The following is a 23,171-nucleotide window of genomic DNA, read 5'->3' as shown; positions in this document are numbered from 1 at the left end:
AAAGAGGTTTCTTTGCTTTGTTTACTTTCCTCCCTAGTGGCAAGCTGATTTCTTTTGATGTGAGTAATCTATTCACTAATATACCTGTTAAGGAGTGCCTAAACATACATTTTCCGTCACCGCCTGTTAATAGGGATTAATTATTTTGTTTGCAATTAATATGGAAGGCATTGTCGGGTTGCGAACTTTTTTATGTTAAAATGGAAAGCAATGGCGGCAACGTTAAAAGAAACTAGTGCCTCTTTCATTAAATGACTGATTTAATCCTGAACTTTTACGAAAGTTGGTGCAATTTCTTCTGAAAGTAGCAATGGTCCACAGTTTTGGCTTGGAGAGCAAACCTTTGGTAAAATTTGTTACTGACGGTGAATTTAAAAACTTTTCCTAGCGGCAATTAGTATTAAATTGACCATCGGACTTCGTACATTAAACTGATTGCAGGTTCTATCGTATTTCACCAACAAAGCACTACGGTGGACGAAATGGCGCACGAAAACTGCAATAACCAAAAGAAATGCCTTCGTATTTCAGAAAACACATATGAATCTATAGCAGAAGGAAAGGGTTGTAAATGAAATATGGTAAACGTTAACAGTATATTTTAAAGAAATATGTCAACTTACACTATTCCACACAGTAAATATTTTATGTCTAATATTTAAAACAAAAGTTCCTCTACATGAAATGCGCGATATTCAAATGCATGCTCTTGATATTCTGATTACTAACAACAGTTCCAGTTGCAAATAATTAAGTAACAGTTCAAGAAGGATCTATGACCATTTCATCGAATCCGTAGAATTAATTGCGTAACACGAATCGAGCTTTCCGAGAGAGACAAGCACAAATGGAAAAAGAAAACAAAAAAAGAGCAGAGCAAAAAAGAAAAGTGAGTGGAGCCCTAGTTTCACGACTATTTATAATAATTACAGATTATGATCTTTGTATGATTATCGTTATATTATCCAGAGGTGTCTGGCATAGTTAAATTACATTGGGTAAATTTCGAGTAAATGTTGTGACGTCGTAAAATGCTCCATAAATAAAGAGATCACACTGTTAGGACTCTTGGTGATCTGCACTTAACTAAAGTCACTTTATTTGTTGTTTACATAGCTTATGGGAATAATTTCATAGTTTTACATGTTATATGAATATCATTTCTTTCATTCAGAATAAGGGCGTTTACTTGAGTACGTTTAGATTTAAATTTACACTTTATTGTTGTCCTTGTTATTTGACTGAGGCCTTGTAACTAGTACCCCGACGATAATTACTCGTCCACATATTCAGGTGCGGTCCCAAAGAAAACGGGGTAAAAAAGCAAGGAATGGGCGTACAGTCCTCAGTCTATTTATTCATTGAAAATTATTTGAATATTTCTAGCAAAGTACAATGATGTGTTACGTGTTACAAGGCAGTACAAAATTTGTTTATATTTAATATTGCACAAGTTCATATGCATTTTGTCCTCTCATTTTGAAAACATATTAAATTCTGAAGTTCGTGATAACACGTGTCCAACAGGATTCTTAAAATGTTCAATTTTTAAACAATTCTTTCGTGTACGAGTCTTTTATCATACAGTTTTTTCTTCTAAGATTCTTTCATTATGTGAGTTTGTCATAAATGCTCCTTCTCACAAATCTTTACAAAACTGAGTTCGAGTAAGAATTTTTCACTGTTTTAAAACGGCGAATACAATGATTTGAAAACGCGATGATAGATCTTGCGACGGATTGCAGAAACGACTGTTTTTGCTGGTAGATGGTAGTCGATGGGCGGACCCTCAGGTGCGGACAGGAACGTGGGAAGACGTGCCAGGATTTGCAGCTGATTGTTGGTGTCTAGGTCTCGTTCTTCGGTAGGACGGGCGCCTCGGACATGGGGTACGTGGAATACATTCGACTGAGCATTAATATACAAGGATACAATTACGCGGTTTGGCTGAAAGAGTGTGTATTAATACATCCTACGGATGCAAATAATGATTGTATATTTTGTACGTGGTGATAGCTTATAGTTCGTTCTGTGAATTTGTTTCTTTTGTTTGCATTTTGTTTGCCGCAGTGAAGTTTTGCTTTCTGTACTGTTGTCCACGTCGTCGTTTCTTTCCGATTACATCATGATCGTTTATTTATTTGCAGTGAGCATTGCAGTATATTTAATGGCATATCACGCTATCACTATGTGTACTAAAAGCCTATTCATAGCTTAGCGGTGACAAGTCTCTGTGTTTTGAAATGCTGCGAGTACTGAGCGATGACGTGGCTTACATTCCAGCGCGACAATCCAGAACTTCCAGCGGAACATTGTCGAGGTGCAATTTACGTTGCACGCTGTATACACTCGGTTCGTAGCAGTGCGAGGTCCATGGAATGGATACCTGTGCTTTACCTAAGAGCTTATACAGAGATGCTGCACCTGCACACACGTGACTGAAGGTAAGCGTCAACGTCATTATGCACTTTGCAACATCAGTATGTTCACTTTTCTCGCAGACTAATTCCGTTGCACAGTTTTGTTTATTTGCACACGAAAAAAAAATGGTTCAAATGGCTCCGAGCACTATGGGACTCAACAGCTGAGGTCACAAGTCCCCTAGAACTCAGAACTACTTAAACCTAACTAACCTAAGGACATCACACACATCCATGCCCGAGGCAGGATTCGAACCTGCGACCGTAGCAGTCGCGCGGTTCCGGACTGAAGCACCTAGAACCGCTCGGCCACCGCAGCCGACTTTGCACACGAAGTTCACGCACTACGGCTTTCTCTGAAAGTCTTTAATAGCACTGACCGTGGCATTCGTTTTGTTACACATCTGTAATTACATACAGTCTTTTGAGTTAAATTACGCTGATATTGAAGCTATGCGTTTCATCAAACGCCCAAAATAGCTTATTTGTTCCCTCTGAGGAGAATCGTTTGACACGACATCACTTTACGCTACTTGCTTAATATTCACATTGGAACATGGCTGTACGTGAACATTAATTATATCAGCTTTTGCACAGTCTTTGAAAACCAGTGATGCGAGCTGTGGCCATTATTTTTTGTGCTGTGCGGCCGCGCTTCTCATGTATGTTTTTCGATCGTTTATGGCACTTAGTTTATTTCTTTATTCCAATGAAAAACCAGTTCAAGGGCCATTTCCAATCTTGTACGATGCCGATAAGAAAGCACGCAATGAAATAACTGTGAAATGCAAAACTAATGTCCAAGAACATCAGTAAGTGCCAAAATTAGCATGTAGTTTAATTGTAGGATAGATGACCTGAGCCCCTTGCCAGCTTGCTTATGCGCTGACACCGGACATCATCCTATAGAAAGTATGTCCTGAAGTATTTATCTATATGAGTACATAAACCATTATTCGAAATATTTATCTTGGGGGACGTGTACTTCTGATATGAATAGTGCACAGTTATTTACAAACGAATCGAAGTATAAATGAATAATCTTAACACTAACACACTATCAACAAATTTTGCATACAAAAGTATATTAATATTTAGAATTTATTACGTGAGATGTCTTTGTGAGACACGTTTAGGTTTTATAAGTAAAATGGAGTTTCAGCTAACTCATTTTTAGTGTCCTTTAAATGCATTACAATTTCTTTTTACAAGAGCCATATAATTAGTTTGAGACCTTTCTTCTCACAGCTGACTGTATTACGTACATGAAAATAGAAATGAAATATTTACACAGATATATAGGATACAAATCTCATATTTATGAAATAAATTTCTTGGGGTGTTTATGTGGGTATAAACTCCTATTTTTATTTGACAGTTTGTTCGCTAGTGAATAGCTTCCTTCGTTAGGCATATCCAGATATCCTCTATTCTGTACGGACCAGTGAACTTCAGCTGCCAATTTTTGTTCTTCGTTTCCAACAAGAAGGATTTAAAACTAACTTTTAGTAGCACACTATCCCCAGTTCTCTACCTCTGTACCTTACCCAAGGTTTTATTATACTTATGTTTTCTAAGTTGTGGTTGATGACTAACGAAGCATCCGTTTTAATTTTTCCTCCAAAGCAATTTCTGTTCTAGGCATTCGAGGAAGGAGATAATGTTTTCTTATTTCAAAAAGGATTTCCACTTATGGTTGGTAAAATTACCGGCATTGTCAGAAAGTATTGTTGAAGGCTTTTCTATCTTAAGGATATAATCACTGGCAGTGAGTTTGATTTGGGAGCAGAAGTGGTGGTTTTCGTAGCATAAGTGCGACGAGATACTTCGCGCCCCCACTTGACCTTGGCGATGGTCACGAGTCGTTTAGTTGGCAATATTGCATGTAATTTTATCCGAGAACATACATTTGTGGGTTTGGCATTCTGACGTATTATACACTTTCTCAATATTTGGTGGATATACCGTTTCATATTGTGAAAATAACACTAACGTTTGAGTTGCTGATTAAAACTGTTTATGACGCAGGAATACTATGTACGAGGATTGGAACTTTAATAGTGGCAACTATTTATTTACAGCTCGTACAAAATATATACGTGTGTCAAAGTTTTACTGACCTTCAGAGTAGTCACCAGCATTGTGTATAACCCGTTGCCAGCGATGTGGAAGTCGTAGGATACTCTTAGCAGTGCCAATTGTATTGATACTTCGAGCGGCGCGGTCTATTGCCTGACGAAATTGTAGCAGTTCTGAAGCGAATGCCCTGAAGTGTTTCCTTCAGTTTAGAAATCGAGTTGAACACACGAGGGCTTAAGTCAGGGGAGTGCAGTAAGTGGTATAGCACTTAGCAGTCCCATCAGTCAAACAATCAGTAACAGCTTGCACTGTACGTGCTTGAGCATTGTCCTGCAAAATGATGTTCAGTTCTTGCAGAAAGTGTCATCACTTCTGTCTCTATGCTCTTCATTTTTGGAACACAACCTCCGAGCAGCTTAGAGACAGAAGTGATGACACTTTCTACAGACCTGAGCATCATCGTGCAGGACAATGCTCAAGCATCGACTTACAACAAACTGTAAAAATTATTTCAAACCTTTCCGAAACTTTTTCTCGCTTTCACCCTCCACAAAAAATGTAACGCCAAAAAGTTTGTCGCTTCCTACATTTTGGACGTTGGTTTGGTAAACGTTCCGCGTCAGATGTAACATTTTAATTTATTACGTCACTATTACCGACTCTATTGGCGAGAAAGTTTGCAGACGTTATCGTCATATACTACTGAAGGCAACTATAAAATTATCTTGTTGTTCGACACTTAGTTTAGCAGTTATGGCGTGATAAATATCGAGTAGCGCGAAAAATCAACTTTTCTTAAAATCTTAAATATTTATCCATTTCAATAGCACAAAATTTTCATTGAGTTAAAAAAAAAGGTATCAGGAGGTAGTTCTCGTATCACTCTATCAGGTGCAGTTGCCAAATTCTAAAGAAAATTTTTTTAGGTTCTGACGCGCACCGCGCCGCACTTAGGAAAACGTTTCATGCAGCACCCAGCGATCCGCATCGCACAGCGAAAGACGCAAGCGTATTCCGCAGTACGCTTGCGACAAATTCCCGCGGCTAGGAAAACGTAGCTTTACTCGATATGCGGATTGTTTGTTGCCGCTGCTGCTGGGCTTCCGCCTCCATTACCGCGGTGCAGTTATTCCGTATGTGTTCTTCCAAGTAATGTTTCCACTTAGGAAGATCACGTTTTACCATCATTTTAATTTGTTCTAAACTTTTTTTTTACATCAGTATTCTCCTTGTAGTGCTGAGGTAACACTTCAGCACTATAATTTTGAATTATGATCTATAATTTAGTCCTAGGCGTTTCGTTAACCTTATGATGCAACCAGTTTACAAAGTCGCTATTAATTCTGTCACCTTTTGCTGTTAAGCGCTTGATAACCTGTTTATCTTTGTCATGCAACCAGGTAACAAACTCTTCATTCCGCTGGTCACTTTGCAACGCGATCTGTTGCACAGTATTTTGCAATTCAGATTGCGTTTCTTGTAGTTCGCTCACTTCCGAGTTCAACTGACTTACCGACTCGGGTATGGCTTTACATGGAAGCTATAACTCAGCAAAGTTATTATTAACTGTTTCTATCTCCGAATTTATTTTTCTTATTTCAGCAGACTGTTCTTCGGCTAGCTGCCGAAAATATGCAATTACCTTTTCCTCTAACCGTGCGCTAATTCGCACGGACTGTTGATTAGAGAAGCGTTAGAAATTAACATCCATTTTTCGCTTCTGTTGATTTGCAGATTGCTTAAAATTTTTGTTTATTTTCTCCTGAATACGCGTACTAATTTGTACGGTCTGCTCTCGCGTAAGGTGTACCAAATTATCGTTCATTTGCGAGGTTTGTTTTTCGCAAGTTGTTCGAAATTTTGCTGTATAAGAGCTGCTTGTGCCTTACACAGTTCGGCTGGTAACTCAATCTTGGCTTCTAATGCTGCCGATATATCGGTTTTGCTTGCAGCAGAGCTTTTAACCGCTGGAGTCCGGACTTTGCTGATTGTCGGTATTTAATTCCGAATCTTGTAGATTCTCCTCGTCCTCAACTGTCGGATTCTTTCCGATTTTCGCCGTATCAATAAGTTATGCAGACAAAAACTGCAAACAAAAACAAAAAAACACTTTCCTACAAACAGTTAACCTACACCTGAAAATCACTTTCAGATGTAATAATTACCAACAAAGGTAAACAATCTAACGACACGTAGCCATTACGCGAATCGACGAATAAATTCCGCCCTCTTGTGGCTCGTAACTTCCACACATAAATACCTAAAAGTCATACGAATAATTTTATAAATCCACACAGAAAAGGAGTTCAGACCCATCTATTTTCTAACAAGAAGAACAAGATCTATTTTCTAACGCGAAGCACAAGATGTAGCGTTGAATTGTTTCTCCTTATTTTGCAGATGCGATTTCTTATCGCGTTATAGCTTTTATTATTTTCTTTTTCTTAGTTCACTCTCTTGATGGTTCTCAATTGCACGCACTAATTATGTCTTTTATACATGGAATAGAAAATACATATAATTACAAAAATGAAATTGTAACAGTTATATATACTGTACAATAAACTTTTACACGAAATTTACGCTTAGTAATGTAACTATGCCGGCAACTTCTGGATAATATATCGATAATCATACAAAGATCATAATGTGAAGTTAGTATAAATAGCAGTGAAACAAGGGAACCGCTCTCTTTTGCTCTTTTCTTTTTTCTCTTTACTGTCTTGCCATTGTGCTTGTCAGTCTTAGTTACCTTGATTCATCGGAACTAATTCTGCGGATTCGGTGAAATGGTCGTAGGAGAGTTTTGTTGAGCTTTTGCTTAATTATTTAAACTAGAACTGTTATTAGTAATCAGAATATCAAGTGCGCGAATTTGAATACTGCGCGGTTCGTGTAGAGGATCTTTTGTTTTAAATATTAGGCATCAAAGATTTGCTGTGTGGAACAGCTTAAGTTAACTTATATTTCTTAAAAATATACTGTTAAAGTGTAACCATATTTCATTTACAAACCTGTCCTCTCTTTGTACTTTCTTAATTCTGTGTGTTTTCTTAAATGCGGAAGCATTTCTTTTGGTTATTATAGTTTTCGTCGGCCATTTGATGAACCGTAATGCTTTCTTTGTGAAACACGATAGAATCTGCAATCAGTTTAATGTAAGTCCGATGGTCAATTTAATATTAATTTCCGCCAAGATAAATCAGGAGCTAACCCGATTGCCACAGATGACCTAAGGTTAGCTACAGGACATTGTCTAACACAAAATTATTTCCGTTTCAGTGACAACGATTGGGCGGTCTAGCTACGGGATCCACTCTCCCTCCGTCCAGTCTGTGCTGAGATCTTCATGGACAATTCTAAAACATAGTTTCTGGAAAATAATTCACCCTCTTCCATTGTTGGATACTGATTTAGATTTGTTGAAGATGTGTTGTGCTTTTTTGGTAGCTACTAGCTGACAATTTCAAAAACTCTTCAAGCAGCTTAATTCTAAACACAACAGTATAAAATTCACAATCGAGTTTGGGGGTAACTGCATAAATTATTTGGATCTAACCACAGACACCAGTGACTGTATGCATACTTTAAGATTTATAGGTAACCTGCCACCACACATACAGCAATTCTGGCCAATTGTCAACACCCAGTGACCCATAAACATGCTGCCATTCGTTCTATGGTGCACCGCCTAATATCTATCCCCATGAGTGAAGACAACTTCCAAATGGAATTAAATGCAAGTAAACAAACAGCATCAAACAATGACTATCACCCCTTCCATAGCAGGCTCCATAACGCACAAAGAACAGAAAAACAGATGTACTTCCTCCTTTATCCACCACCACAAGAGCGCACTAATTGTGCACAATTGCATCCTTAGGAAAATACTGACCTGATGATGTAAACAGGAAGCTTAAATTCAGTAACGTAAAAACATCGTTTTATGTACACAATACTGCTGGACACTTTTTTCCCTGTGGGAAAGGCAGCAGTCCAGCTGTATAAAAGAGTGGATATATTGTGGCAAATTCTATGGAAGTCAGTCTGGCAGAGCGTAATGTGTCCACTTGAAGGGGCTCCACAGAAGTAGGAAACTTAGGAGAGAAGACACTGCTTTTGCAGGCCACTTGCTTAAGCAAGGCCATAGCTACAAGGTGGAACATGAGATATTACGTCACATCCATAAAGGGAGGGAGGTGAACCATTTTGAAATATTGGAAATTAATAGACACATGTCCGTCACCCGAAGCTTAGTACTGAATGACTCGATATAGTTCCCTTACTCGCCGCTTCTAAATACAGATACTGCTCATATTCCCATAGAAGCCATACTGCAAATTACCTCTCTTACTCACGTGCCGCATTTCATTTATTTCAGTTATTATAATTTCTCTCACTGTGTTCAAAATTTTTTACGTTGTATAATAACAGCTGCTGCAACCACCTGTTTAATATATTATACCTCATTTTTTGTAGTTTAGGATCTATTGAAGACAAGATTATTTTCCAGCCACAAGTTTAGAATATGACATTAAAGTTTATTGTTCACTTATTTTCTTCTGTGTGCAACTGCTGCAATTTGTCTATAGTTCATCATTTAATGTGTCTTATTTTTTGTCTTAGTTAAATAATTTTACGTCGCAGTTGCACTGAAGTTATCCCTCTTGTTTTATTCCTTAATCTAACATTAACTTTTTCATCTCTAGAAGTAAAGGTACCCCGTAAATGCATTAGTTTAAAAACTTTTATCCAACAAAATTACACTGCACCACATACTTATCTTTGTAGCTAATGGTGCTTTAACAGCCGAAAACCGGCTCGAATAACAAATGATAAATATTATAGAGTATGGCGCCAGTGTTGTGTGTGTTTCATTCATAATGTATAAAATATTCTACCAAGAACCGACGAGCAGTCGATAAATGCGATTTCTTATAATGGGTTCTGTAATAATTTTAATTTTTTCAATGAAATTTAACCCAACGACTTGTCTTAGTAGGTAATGTGACTTTTCACAACAAAGCATATTATGTTTCCAGATTCAAGACCCTTCTTACACCTACATACCCTTAAAAAGTATCTTGTGAATGAAAGTCAATGACACATAATGAAATTAGTACTTCGTAAGAAAAACTGTTGTTGTGGTCATAAAATGTCGAAAAACGCATTGATATCGCTAAGATTGTGCTATATGATATTGAAACGTCCCCTTTGAACCATTTATACACGACTTTGCTTAAACTGACGCACAATATTTTTAGCGCAACGCAATCTGACTTTCAATAATCTCTACAAGAGAATGGCCCTGACTAACATTAACCTGTACTTTTCACAAATCACTTACCTCACAAAAATCTTGGTTACTCCCACTACTGCAATACAGCAAGCGCCACTACTGCCAGCTAAATAAAAGATTCAAACTATGGAAGGCACTAACTACTGATAGGGATAGTTAGCAAATGAAAGATATTAATAGAGAACAAACAATGTATTTACCTTGATATCATCATATATATATATATATATATATATATATATATATATATATATATATATATATATATAGAGCAGTTCATGACAAATTTCAAAACTCCGCCATCTCTCTCCCCACATCCACCACTGCTGGCGGCTCACCTCCAACTGCGCAACGCTACGTGCTGTTCACAGCCAGCTGCCTAACACTACAATGGCGAGTATTATAACAATGCAAAGCAGCCACAGACTGCACACAGCGCAGCCAGTGATTTTCATACAGAGGTGGCGTTACCAATAAAAAAAAACCTAAACAGTCTACTTACAATATTTATCGGTTCTAAACTCTACTTAAATACCATTACCTGTTTAAAAATTATGTTGCTGATAGAAGTTAACAACAAGTGACCAAATTATTTTTTTTATTTTCTTTGAGGTGAGCGTAAACACACCTCTTCCACACCAGGTAGTGCACATTATCCTAAATGCGCTGGTATTGCTTTTTACGGGGAAAATCTACATAAAATATCCACATAAAAAGAAAAACAATAATAATTTTAAAAAGTCTACCTATGCCATTTGGCCATCTGACATATGTTCATCTGGAATCCAGAAGGCACATGCTATTGGTCTGCTACACTATGCTGCATTGCTGGATCACAAATTTTGTAATGTACAATTCTGGACTACGTTAAAATACAAAACTACACTACACGGTACTATACTACGTTACACAACACTTCACTGCTATACTTGGTATCAGAAGCAAAATAGATCCCTCATTTGTCTGGATAGTTGGCCTCCAGCGTAGTGAGGTACAAATCAGTAATCGCAGGGTCTGTGCTGCAGGCCACCCAATGGTGGAAGTTGGGAAATGGCTGTGAGGATGTTAGGAAATCCTTCCTGGTCCTCTCTGGTTCATTTTCTCAGTGCTTCTGGAAAGTTGTTGCAGGTGATATTCTGACTTGGCACGTCTCGTTGTCGTGATGTATGGTCTCTCAGCCATATAGGCTTGCAGTTTACAAACTGATACTTTATCTATCAGCGAGTTCCGCTTATACCATAGCTCCTCTTTTCTTATTATGTTATAGACAGTTTTATTATCAAAGGCGTTTCTGCCCTGTTGTGTAACGTCTTGCCTAATGGCATATTCCCAGATGTAGTCAGGAGTGCCGATTGCTCCATATTCAAAAGTGTCTGTTGTGCATTGTTATATCTTCAGTAAGTAGCTGGTGTATGGATCATGTTAAGACAGGTAGTATATAACTCCCCTGATCAGAAGGAAGTATGACATTCTTGACATTTCTTTTATGTCAGCAAAAAATTTATCTGTTCTTGTCCCTGTTTCTGCCCTGTCCCGGATTCCTTGCCTTTCTCTATTAATAAAAGCCTATATTCCCTTATTCGATGTGGCCCTTGTGCCCACCATCTCCTTTACCTTATAATATCCGCCCTTCTTGAGCCAATATTGTGCACCTTTCTTTCCGTTTGGTCTAGAGGCAGCAAGCCTAGTACAATTGGTTTATAAAACATCACCTCGTGAGGCATCTTGAATGGATAGCCTGCTGTCGATAGTGAAATTTAATCGAGCATTCATGAAGGACTGCAACTGCAATACGGCCATTCTTGACCATTTCTGGTCTTTGGAAGAAGAATCGCTTGTAGTGTTGAATGGCCTGGCATACTCTATTTGGAATTGTTGCCCAGTAACGGCTCGACACTTCTTGTTGGTAGTACTGTAAAATGCATTAACCTTTCACGACCTCACACATCATACTGCCATTCTTGTAAAATGTATTACCCTTTATCAACTTGGCACATCATCTTGCAGCCACGTAAAACCTACTACCCCGTGACAGCCTGACATGTTCTATTGGCATTCTTGTAAATCGTACTAGCCTATTATGGCGTAACAAATGCTGTTGGCATTCTTGAAGAAAGTACTACCCTGTGATGGCTTGATATCTACTATTCGCATACTTGTAGTACCGTGTAACGGCTGGATGCGTCCTGTCGCCAGTTTCTGAAACGTGCTATGCCGTAATGGAATAGCACACACTACTGGTATTCTTGTAAAACGTGCTATCTAGCGACTGCTTCACCCGTCCTATTGGCCTTTCTTGTGAAATGTACTACTCTGTGATGGCTGACACGTACTACTGTTAGCATACTATCCTGCCATAGCCTGAGACATCCTATCGGCATTCTTCTAAAATATGCTACACTGTAACGACGTTACATGTGCTAATGGCATCATTTGTCTTGGCGCTCGAACACCCTCTAACTGACTATTTGAATTCAGTTGTTGGTGATAAAAGAATTCAATCGCTTTACAAGCTACACAAACCCAGAAAACCAACTTATGCCAGTCCAAAAATAATTTATTTTATTGTCAGTTGCTTATGAAAACACGGCAAAATAAAACTAAGTATGTTTCACTTGATCAAAATTATGTTTAAAATTACCCAAAAATTACCCTTTGTGATAAATGTAAATACAACAGATAACCGACACACATCACAAACTTTCAAAAAGCTCTCCTGTCCTTGCTCCTACTTCCTTCAGTTGTTATTTACTTTTGGAAAGTGATGAACATAGGTTTGTTGCTTATAATACGCTCAAACTCATGAACTTCCACAATGGGTAACTGTTAAGTTCATATTATCAATAATATGAAGGAAGTTCCTTCAGCTACAAATACATGTCCAAAAACATTAAAATTATGTTAAAAACTTCCATTGTTATGTTTAATTAACACTGTATTTTTGTGTTATAGTAATTATCACAAAAAGGTAAAGCACCCTTTTTGTCAATACGATGACAATATTTTACGTTCAAAACGTTAATGTCGTTCCACTTTACTTCTTTCAAAAGCGTAACACCAAATTATCACAAAAAAAAAAAATCAAGTCACACTCCCAACTTCTCACATGGATGTCATTCAAATTCCAACCTACCATTTCCGCTTCTGTTTCTCTTTCGAATAGTTCAATAAGCTATTTACTAGCTAGTACCAAGCTAACCGTTTTAATTCGTTATCTGGTGCTGTCTTCCAGTGTCAATAACGAGAGTTTCCATGCAACTAACTAATGGCTTATTCCGTACGAATCCCAAACCATTTTGTGGTGTACTTTGCACCCATATAACTGTGTGACATTGTGGTACTATATTTCATTTTAAATTATTATAGCTCTTGGATTTTTATTTGTGAATTTCTGTATATTCCCTATGCAGAGTGAGCAAAGAGAGTTTCTGACGTTATCCATAGGTATCATAGTGCGTAGCTACCGATATTCATATAGCTATATTTTAACAGTCCATTAGATCCATAATTTAATAACTAAACTGGATGTTGTTCGATACAAAGACTATATAGAGATCTTCGTCACTTCCGGGGAGGGATGCCGAGTCTTAAATTTTTTTGTGTTTAAAGTAAAAGAGTCAGGGAAAATGAAGAAAGTGAGTGGCTCTTGTCTGGAGCAGATAGGAAACGGAAATAAATGTTGCTCCCGCACTGAGAAAAGGCCCCATGTATATAGACAATAGGGTTGAGCACCTCACAGATTCAGCCGACTGCTTGCCGAGTTCATCTGTGCGTCGTATCATTTGCGTAACTGAAACTAAATGTAACGGATGGGGTGATGCGTCTGATCATTTAAAAGAAAAACTGACCTTGCCTGTCATATGTTTATTGATTTCAAGCATATCCAATAGTGTAACCATTCAGGTTTATATATATTGGTTATATTACACACCTTGTTCCGTGTCCAAGGCAGGATAACAATGCAGATTACAAGGCTATCTAAAATTTTACCAATAGGCGGAGGATAGTGCACGGGTTTTAATTACTCCTCTCTGATTTCTGTTTAATAGCGTACATAAGTGAAGTAATATGACGAACTGACGGTTTATCTTCCTCGTAGAATTTTTTAATGTCAGAGCTATTAGTGAAAGGGATGATTTTAGTAAATTTGATTTGAAAAGGATTTCATGGCATAACATTTCAATTTTCCTGGTTTAATTCTATGCTCTGCAATTATACATCATCAAAGACCCTGACAAGAACACGGCAGGTACCAAGAGTTTATTTTTTCCTCTTTAGTTCTGCCAGAGAAAATAAAATGACTGCTTTGTCCTGAAACCTTTATGGAACTCAAACTGCAGTGCTGCTTAATTATAGTGTCAAAAGCTGGCTAAGTATTTTATCATAAGCTAAATTTTTCGAAAATATTTGAAAACGGTGAAGATAGACGACACTATAAACGCAGGTAACTTACTTATCTCCACGTTCGTAAGTGGAAACAGACCTTACTCAAGGGATGGTTATTAAGTATATTAAATTTCGGTTTGCAGAAATAGCACCGTAACTAAGAGGTATTGTGCTATTTTGTGACCTAATGACATCTACAATTTCTTTACAGTTGAACTGGCGAAACCGATGTTAGAGTATACACAATACTTGTGTACGCAAATCTACATCCTTACATTTGTCCCCTAGCCATGCCTACTTATCCATTTTGCACTTCCTGTCGATCTCATTTTTGAGACGTTTGTATTCCTTCTTGCCTGCTTCATTTCCTGCATTTTTATATTTTCTTCTTTCATCAATTAAATTCAATATTTCTTCTGTCACCCAAGGATTTCTACTAACCCTCGTCTTTTTACCTACTTGATCCTCTGCTGCCTTCACTACTTCATCCCTCAAAGCTACCCATACTTCTTCTGCTGTATTTCTTTCCCCCATTCTTGTCACTTGTTCCCTTATGCTCTCCCTGAAACTCTGTACAACCTCTGGTTTAGTCAGTTTATCCAGGTCCCATCTCCTTAAATTCCCACCTTTTTGCAGTTTCTTCAGTTTTAATCTACAGTTCATAGATTGTTGTCAGAGTCCACATCTGCCCCTGGAAATGTCTTACAATTTAAAACCTGGTTCCTAAATCTCTGTCTTACCATTATATAATCTATTTGAAACCAGTCAGTATCTCCAGGCTTCTTCCATGTATACAACCTTCTTTTATGATTCTTGAACCAAGTGTTACCTATGATTAAGTTGTGCTCTGTGCATAATTCCACCAGGTGGCTCCCTCTTTCATTTTTTATCCCAAATCCATATTCACCTACTACGTTTCCTTCTCTCCCTTTTCCTACTACTGAATTCCAATCACCCATGACTATTAAATTTTCGTCCCCCTTCGCTATCTGAATAATTTCTTTTATTTCATCATACATTTCTTCAATTTCTTCATCATCTGCTGAGCTAGTTGGCATATAAACTTGTACTACTGTCGTAGGCGTGGGCTTCGTGTCTATCTTGGCCACATTAATGCGTTCGCTGTGCTGTTTGTAGTAGCTTACCCGCATTCCTATTGTTTTATTCATTATTAAAGCTACTCCTGCATTATCCCTATTTGATTTTGTATTTATAACCCTGTATTCACCTGACCAAAAGTCTCGTTCCTCCTGCCACCGAACTTCACTAATTCCCACTATATCTAACTTTAACCTATCCATTTCCCTTTTTAAATTTTCTAACCTACCTGCCCGATTAAGGGATCTGACATTCCACGCTCCGATCCGTAGAACGCCAGTTTTCTTTCTCCTTTCATGTATTGGTCAATAATTTCGGTTTAATATCACGTATCTGGTTGCTACTGCCATCAAGAAATTGAGTACCATTTTCCTTGTACTGTTTATTCGCTTCATACGTAGTAATGGTGTAATTTGTATTTTATCATCTTCTTTGAATTTTAATATTTGGTCCGTAGTGCATAATGTTTCCTTTTCTATAACGGAGTGAAGAATGTAATAAAAATTTATTTAGTGAGTGATTAGAGATGGTCCGATAAGTAAAATTTTGATGGGAGCTAAGTCCCTGAACTAACTAAATCTGTCTGTTCGTGGCACAAGACATTTTGATCCCAGATGTTATCCACCTTATCTCCTGGCTCCCGTTATAATTTTTCCTGTCTCTTTGTGAAGGAAAACTTCATTAATAGTTTCTAACAATATTTTTAAGAAGCAACTGGTTGGTCTGGTTAACATTTTTCCATTGCTCATCAAGTAATTTCCCTGTCAACCGTGTGATTGCATCTGCATTTATCATTCTATGGAAGAATATCTTTATCTTCCGAGTGGATCCCGATTCATGGGTGTACTGCGTTACTCTAGGCACTTCAGTCTGGAACTGCGCGACCGCTACGGTCGCAGGTTCGAATCTTGCCTCTGGCATGGATGTGTGTGATGTCCTTAGGTTAGTTGGGTTTAAGTAGTTCTAAGTTCTAGGGGACTGATGACCTCAGATATTAAGTCCCATAGTGCTCAGAGCCATTTGAACCATTTTTGCGTTACTCTCATTTAACCATCATGTTCGAGCAAACCATCATGTTGTCAAAATACAGATTGTTTACAAATTAATTTTTAATCGTTGATTTTTACGCCCCATTAATATTCAGAATGTTGCTCTGGGAAACAAACCTGATCTGGACTTCAATACCTGTGATAAATATTGATCAGAAGCACCTGAAGTGAAATCAGTATTGTAAAATCGGCATACAATCATTTCATATTTAATCCTACAAACTCAGCAGCCTTTTTAACAGCTAAGTGAACTTTAAAACTTTTCAGTTTGGAAAATTATCAGCATTGTTTGTAAATTAATTTACATCTAAATCCACATTTATAATATGAAAACAACTGGGAAGTGCATGGAAGCGGATACTTCCCACTGTATCAAGTATAAAAATTTCTGCTCCTCGATTCACTTACGGAGCACAGGAAGAATTATTGTTTAACTGTCTCTGTGTGCACTGTAAATAGTGTAATCTTGTTTTGTTGTCCATATGGGAGCTATCCTTAAGGTACATTGCTATATTCTTAGATTTCCCGCTTTCTACTCTCTATGTAGAAAATTAGTTTTACGTTCATGTTACATACAAGCATTTTACACTATCAAAACGTCTCTAGCACTCGAATTTTTGTATGTAAGGAGACGCCGTCTACACTTACACTCCGGCTATAGTAACATGATAATAATTTGTACTCACTGGGGTTCGTATGTCGTATTTTCGTGACTCCTAAACGATGTTCCGTTATTTCTAAAATTACTTTTAGGTTTATGGTATGTTTCCGATTTTCTGCAGAGTTGTCGTACCCGTCTATGTACAATATTTCGGGGACCGAAATGGATCAGGCTGAGAAAATTTGACAGATTAGATCACGTGTAGATTTTTGTCAGTAAGCTGTAGAGATATGAGTAATTCTTCTTTTTTATTTATCATGCTTGTTATATTTTAGTATAAAAATACAAATGCATTGTGATTATTACAGTCCGTACTGCCGTTGCCACCATTTCTTCCTTCCGTTGCAACTACACCTGTAGTTGTTGTTTATACTAAAAAGGTGTACTTTTACAGAGCACAGCAGGCGCGCTGCTAAGTTAACAATGCCGAAAACAGACTGAAAATTGTGTTGTGTCTCCTGAAGTCCTGCATTTACACGTTTGGCAGAATGTTTGTAGGATCGCTAGACTAGTGACATTATGTTCATATTAGGCGACGAGCATTGTCAGCATTAGATATGATGGCATCCTTAATTGTGCAATTGAGATTACCATCCAATATTTTACCGTCTTCTATCCTCCACCAATAATTACTCTACGTGTTCATTACCACAGACTTTTCTCACAGAACCTAAATCATTGCTGATTTTGCTGAGCCCTATATTGGGCTCAAAAATACTAGGTGCATTGTATCCTTAATCCAACACCAGCTCAAATTTTCTTCTTTCAAGACTACTCCCTAGCCGAAGCAGCTTCTTGGTAGATTTACCCTTCTAATGACTAGCGTCTCTTTTTGTCGAAATTTGCATCAATTTTCTTTATGAAAGATTGGACGCAAAAATTTAAAAGGCTGTCACATGAGTGAAGACAAATTATTAGTTCTTTAAAACTGCTGATTGGGAACTTTTTGACTGGAATCTTTCCTTTAGCAAAAACTTAAACGCTTATTTCTTCCTTCTAGTGAGAAAGGTGTGGGCAGCTTCACTCTTTTGACCATTTCTCACTACGTTGTGGCAGTATATACATTTCTCCACTGTGATGACATTCACGTATCCGAATCCTAATAGTGCCGCTGTTAGCCGTTCAACGGAAAAATACCAATGCACGACCTTTGAAAGTTTTATGTAGTCGAAACCGACTCACTTATGACACTTATTTTACAGAAAAAAACCCTTGTGGACGTTGTAAAAGTCACGGAATTATACGGTCGCTTCATAAGTATAAAGCGTGCAGAAACATTGAAAAAAAAATAAATAAATAAATAAAAAAAATCATAACATTAATTTTTTATTTTTGTTCACGACAGTACAATAGTTCTGTTGCGCCCCAGAATTGTATCCTAGGCAAACACTAAAAATTCGTTCACGTTCTTCACTGGCGACACTAGAAGCCAAGCCGCCTGAGTCAACGGCTACGACGCCGGGGACAACAGACAAGCAGTGACGTCACGGCTGATACGTGACTACCACTACGCATCAGTACTGTCAACCGGCTGCTTCCCTTCCCACTACTATTGAAGGTGTCCACACACTGCCGGTCCAAATCAGCTGCCCGTGCCCGTGGTTGGTTGGTTGGTTTAAGAGGGGGAAAGGGACCAGACTGCTTGGTCATCGGTCCCTCGTTCCTGATAAACAAATCTACAAGGGGAAGAATAAAACAAAAGACTCGTACAGCACAATACCGAAAGGAAGGAAAAACCACAAAAACTAAGGAAAGGCAACAGGCACGACAAGGAAAGAAAGAGGAGAAGAAAACAACGGAGAGACGCAGGAAACAGTTAGAAAAGATTACAACAAGAATGCAGAATACCGTGGCTGACCGACCACGAGGATTAAAGGGAGAAGCCAGCCAGTCTGCAACACATTAAAGCCTCCACCCTAAAAGCACTATGGTGGAGGACACAGAGGGACGAAGGACATGCGCTAAAACTTACATTAAATGATAAAACCCATCCTCATAAATCAAACGGCGCAAGTGGTAACCGTGGGTTGCCCAAGCGTGGCCAATGCGGAGCCGGCAGAGAACCAAAGTTCCTGCAAGAGGCCCGCATTGAGGACATTCACACATTCATGTTCTCCTTAATGATATGCAGTTTATTATGCGTACTGAGGTGTTACGACATTCTGCCTCCCAAAGCTGAAAAACCTTGCGGCGTAAGGCTGAACACAGGTCAGTTTCAGAGATGCTCATCTACAGAATCGTTTTCCGCGTAACCTGTTTGGCCAGCCTGTTAGCAAGTTCATTGCCTGGAATTCCGATGTGTCCTGTGGTCCAGATAAACACCACAGAACGACTGGACAGTTCCAGGGCATAGATGGACTCCTGAATGGTCGCTGCCAAAGGATGGCTAGGGTAGCACTGGTCGATAGTTTGTATGCTGCTCATGGAGTCAGTAAAGAGAAGAAACAACTCGCCAGAACATGAACAGGTACACTGAAGTGCACAAGATATGGCCACCAGCTTTCCAGTGACGACACTGGAACCATTGGGCAAGGAATGCTGTTCAATATGGCCTCTGTGAATGCAGGTGAAGCCAACATGTCCATCAGCCATAGAGCCATCAGTGTAAGCCACTTAACAGCCCCAGAACACGTCATGAGTTTAAAGGAAGTGGCAGCAAACAGCCCCAGGAGTAACCAAGTCCTTAGGGCCATGTGAAGGGTCCATGCGAAGCCACATCATGGATGTGTATGTGAATGTATCTCGAGTAGAACTGGTAAAGGGAAGGATGGTAAAGGGAAGGACTCCAGTTTAGATAGAAGAGACCAAACACAATCGTAAGCCCTGACCTAGACCGCCATGGTTGGGAAGAGGAGACGGTAATTAGGATGTGCAGGAGAGCTATGAATGTGTGCAACGTAACTGGCGAGCAGCTGTGCATATCTGATCTTCAATGGAGTGTCTCCAGCCTCCACTAGGACGCTGGTCATCGGACTTGTCTTAAAGGCTCCTGTCGCTAGTCGAACACTGCAGTGCAGCACTGGGTCGAGTAAATGCAACGCTGAGGGTGCCGCCGAACCATAAACTACACTCCCATAGTCAAGCCAGGATTGAAGAGGGCTCTGTAGAGCCGCAGCAGCGTGAAGCGATCAGCATCACAATTGGTGTAGCTCAGGCATCAGAGGGCATTGAGGTGCTGCCAGCACTTCCACTTAAGCTGATGGAGATGAGGAAGCCAAGTTAATCGAGCGTCGAAAACCAGTCCTAAGAATCTATATGTCTCCACTACAGTGAGTGGATCGTCACTAAGGTAAAGTGCTGATTCCGGATGAACGGTACGACGTCTACAGAAGTGCGCGACACACTACTTTGTGGCTGACAGCTGAAAGCCGTGGGCTAGAGCCCATGACTGCGCCTTGTGGATGGCTCCCTGTAGGCGCCACTCAGCAACGCCAGTACTGGAGCAGCACTACTAAATGGAAAAGCCGTCTCCATACAGACAAGGTGAGACAGACGGCCCTATAGCTGCTGCTAGACCATTAATGTCCACTAAAAATAGGGAGACACTCAATACAGAGCCCTGCAGAACTCCATTCTCATGGATATAGATGGAATATGGGAGGCACCAACTTGGACACGGAAAGCATGGAGCGACAGGAAATTTTGGATGAAATTAGAGAGCGGGCCCCAGTGACGTCACTGATATAATGTGGCAAGGATATGATTTCGCCAGGTCATGTCGTAAGCTTTTCGTAAATGTAAAAAGAAGGCAACCAGGTGTTGGCGTCTGGAAAAAGCTGTACGGATGGCAGACTCGAGGGACACAAGACTATCAGTGGTAGAGCGCCCTGGCATGGGGCCAATGGGGACGTGACTCCTGGACCCAACACAACCGCCAGCTCGCCATACATTCTTCCAACTTACAAAGAACGTTCGTTAGGCTGATGTGCAGATAGCTATCCACATCAAGCGAGTTTTACCTGATTTGAGCACCGGAATAATGGTGCTCTCCCGCCATTGCGAAAGAAAGACGCCACCGCCCCAGATTCAGTTGAAGATGAGGAGATATCGCTTGTCAAACGAGAGATGTTTCATCATCTGCCTGTGGATCCGATCTGGCCCAGGAGCTGTGTTGGAGCAATGTGCAAGGGCGCTGAGGAGCTCCCATTCTGTAAATGGGGCATTATAGGGATCACTGTGGCATGTAGTGAACGAGAGGACTTCCCCTTCCATCATCCGTCTGAGGGTGCGAAAGTCTGTGGGGTAACTCCAATGCAAAGGCGCGAGCATAGTGCTCAGCAAAGTGCTCGGCAACCGCGTTTGCGTCGGTAGGTAACACCTGTAGGGGTCTGGTACCCAAAAACACGTCTGATCATCGTCCAAACATGGGAAGATGACGTATGGCACCCAATGGTCTAGACGTACCTGTTTCTGTCTTTTTATAAGCTGGCGAACGCGGGCACAGAGCCGTTTAAAGGCTATTAGGTGTTCTAGGGAAGGTTGCCGCTTATGTCGTTATAGAGTGCGCCTACGCTATTAAAATTCCTCAGGAATTTCCGGCGACCACCAAGGTACTGTCCTTCGCTGGAGGCACCCTAAGGAACAAGGGATCGCAATTTCCGCCGCAGAAACGATCGTCCTGGCGACACACTCAACCATCACATCGATATTACCATGTGGGGGAGATTCAAGGGTGACCACAGAGATGAAACCTTCCCAGTCTACCTTGTTTAAAGCCTATCTGGGTAGGCGTCCGTCTGCATGACGCCAGGGCAGTGACAGAAGATGGGTAAGTGGTCACTACCACACAAGTCATTGTGGGCTCTCCATGAACGTACGGGAGAAGTCCTGGACTGCAAAGTGATAAATCGATGGCCGAGTAACTACCATGAGCCACACTGAAATGTGTGGAGGCCCCTGTATTTAAGGGGCAAAGATCGAATTGAGACAGTAAAGTTTAGACATCTCCACCTCAGCCAGTAAGCACAGTGCCACCCCGACCTCCCGACTCTGCAGCATTAGTTGCAGAACAACTGAGAGACAATTTGGAATACATTGCACATAAATTTTCTCAGCATGTTATAGTCTTAGGTGGAGATTTCAATTTACCAGATATAGACTGGAACACTAAGATGTTTAGGACTGGTGGCAGGGACAGAGCATCGAGTGACATTATACTGAGTGCACTATCCGAAAATTACCTCGAGCAATTAAACAGAGAACCGACTCGTGGAGATAACATCTTGGACCTACTGATAACAAACAGACCCGAACGTTTCGACTCTGTAAGTGCAGAACAGGGAATCAGTGATCATAAGGCCGTTGCAGCATCCCTGAATATGGAAGTTAATAGGAGTATAAAAAAAGGGAGGAAAGTTTATCTGTTTAGCAAGAGTAATAGAAGGCAGATTTCAGACTACCTAACAGATCAAAACGAAAATTTCTGTTCCGACACTGACAATGTTGAGTGTTTATGGAAAAAGTTTAAGGCAATTGTAAAATGCGTTTTAGACAGATACGTGCCGAGTAAAACTGTGAGGGACGGGAAAAACCCACCGTGGTTCAACAACAAAGTTAGAAAGCTACTGCGGAAGCAAAGAGAGCTTCACTCCAAGTTTAAACGCAGCCAAAACCTCTCAGACAAACAGAACCTAAACGACGTCAAGTTAGCGTAAGGAGGGCTACGCGTGAAGCGTTCAGTGAATTCGAAAGTAAAATTCTATGTACCGACTTGACAGAAAATCCTAGGAAGTTGTGGTCTTACGTTAAATCAGTAAGTGGCTCGAAACAGCATATCCAGACACTCCGGGATGATGATGGCATTGAAACAGAGTATGACACGCGTAAAGCTGAAATACTAAACACCTTTTTCCAAAGCTGTTTCACAGAGGAAGACCGCACTGCAGTTCCTTCTCTAAATCCTCGCACAAACGAAAAAAATAGCTGACATCGAAATAAGTGTCGAAGGAATAGAAAAGCAACTGGAATCACTCAACAGAGGAAAGTCCACTGGACCTGACGGGATACCAATTCGTTTCTACACAGAGTACGCGAAAGAACTTGCCCCCCTTCTGACAGCCGTGTACTGCAAGTCTCTAGAGGAACGGAAGGTTCCAAATGATTGGAAAAGAGCACAGGTAGTCCCACTCTTCAAGAAGGGTCGTCGAGCAGATGCGCAAAACTGTAGACCTATATCTCTG

Source organism: Schistocerca nitens, chromosome 8 (genome assembly GCF_023898315.1).
Source record: "Schistocerca nitens isolate TAMUIC-IGC-003100 chromosome 8, iqSchNite1.1, whole genome shotgun sequence".
Lineage (NCBI taxonomy): Eukaryota > Metazoa > Arthropoda > Insecta > Orthoptera > Acrididae > Schistocerca > Schistocerca nitens.
Note: the sequence above shows the minus strand (reverse complement) of the source record.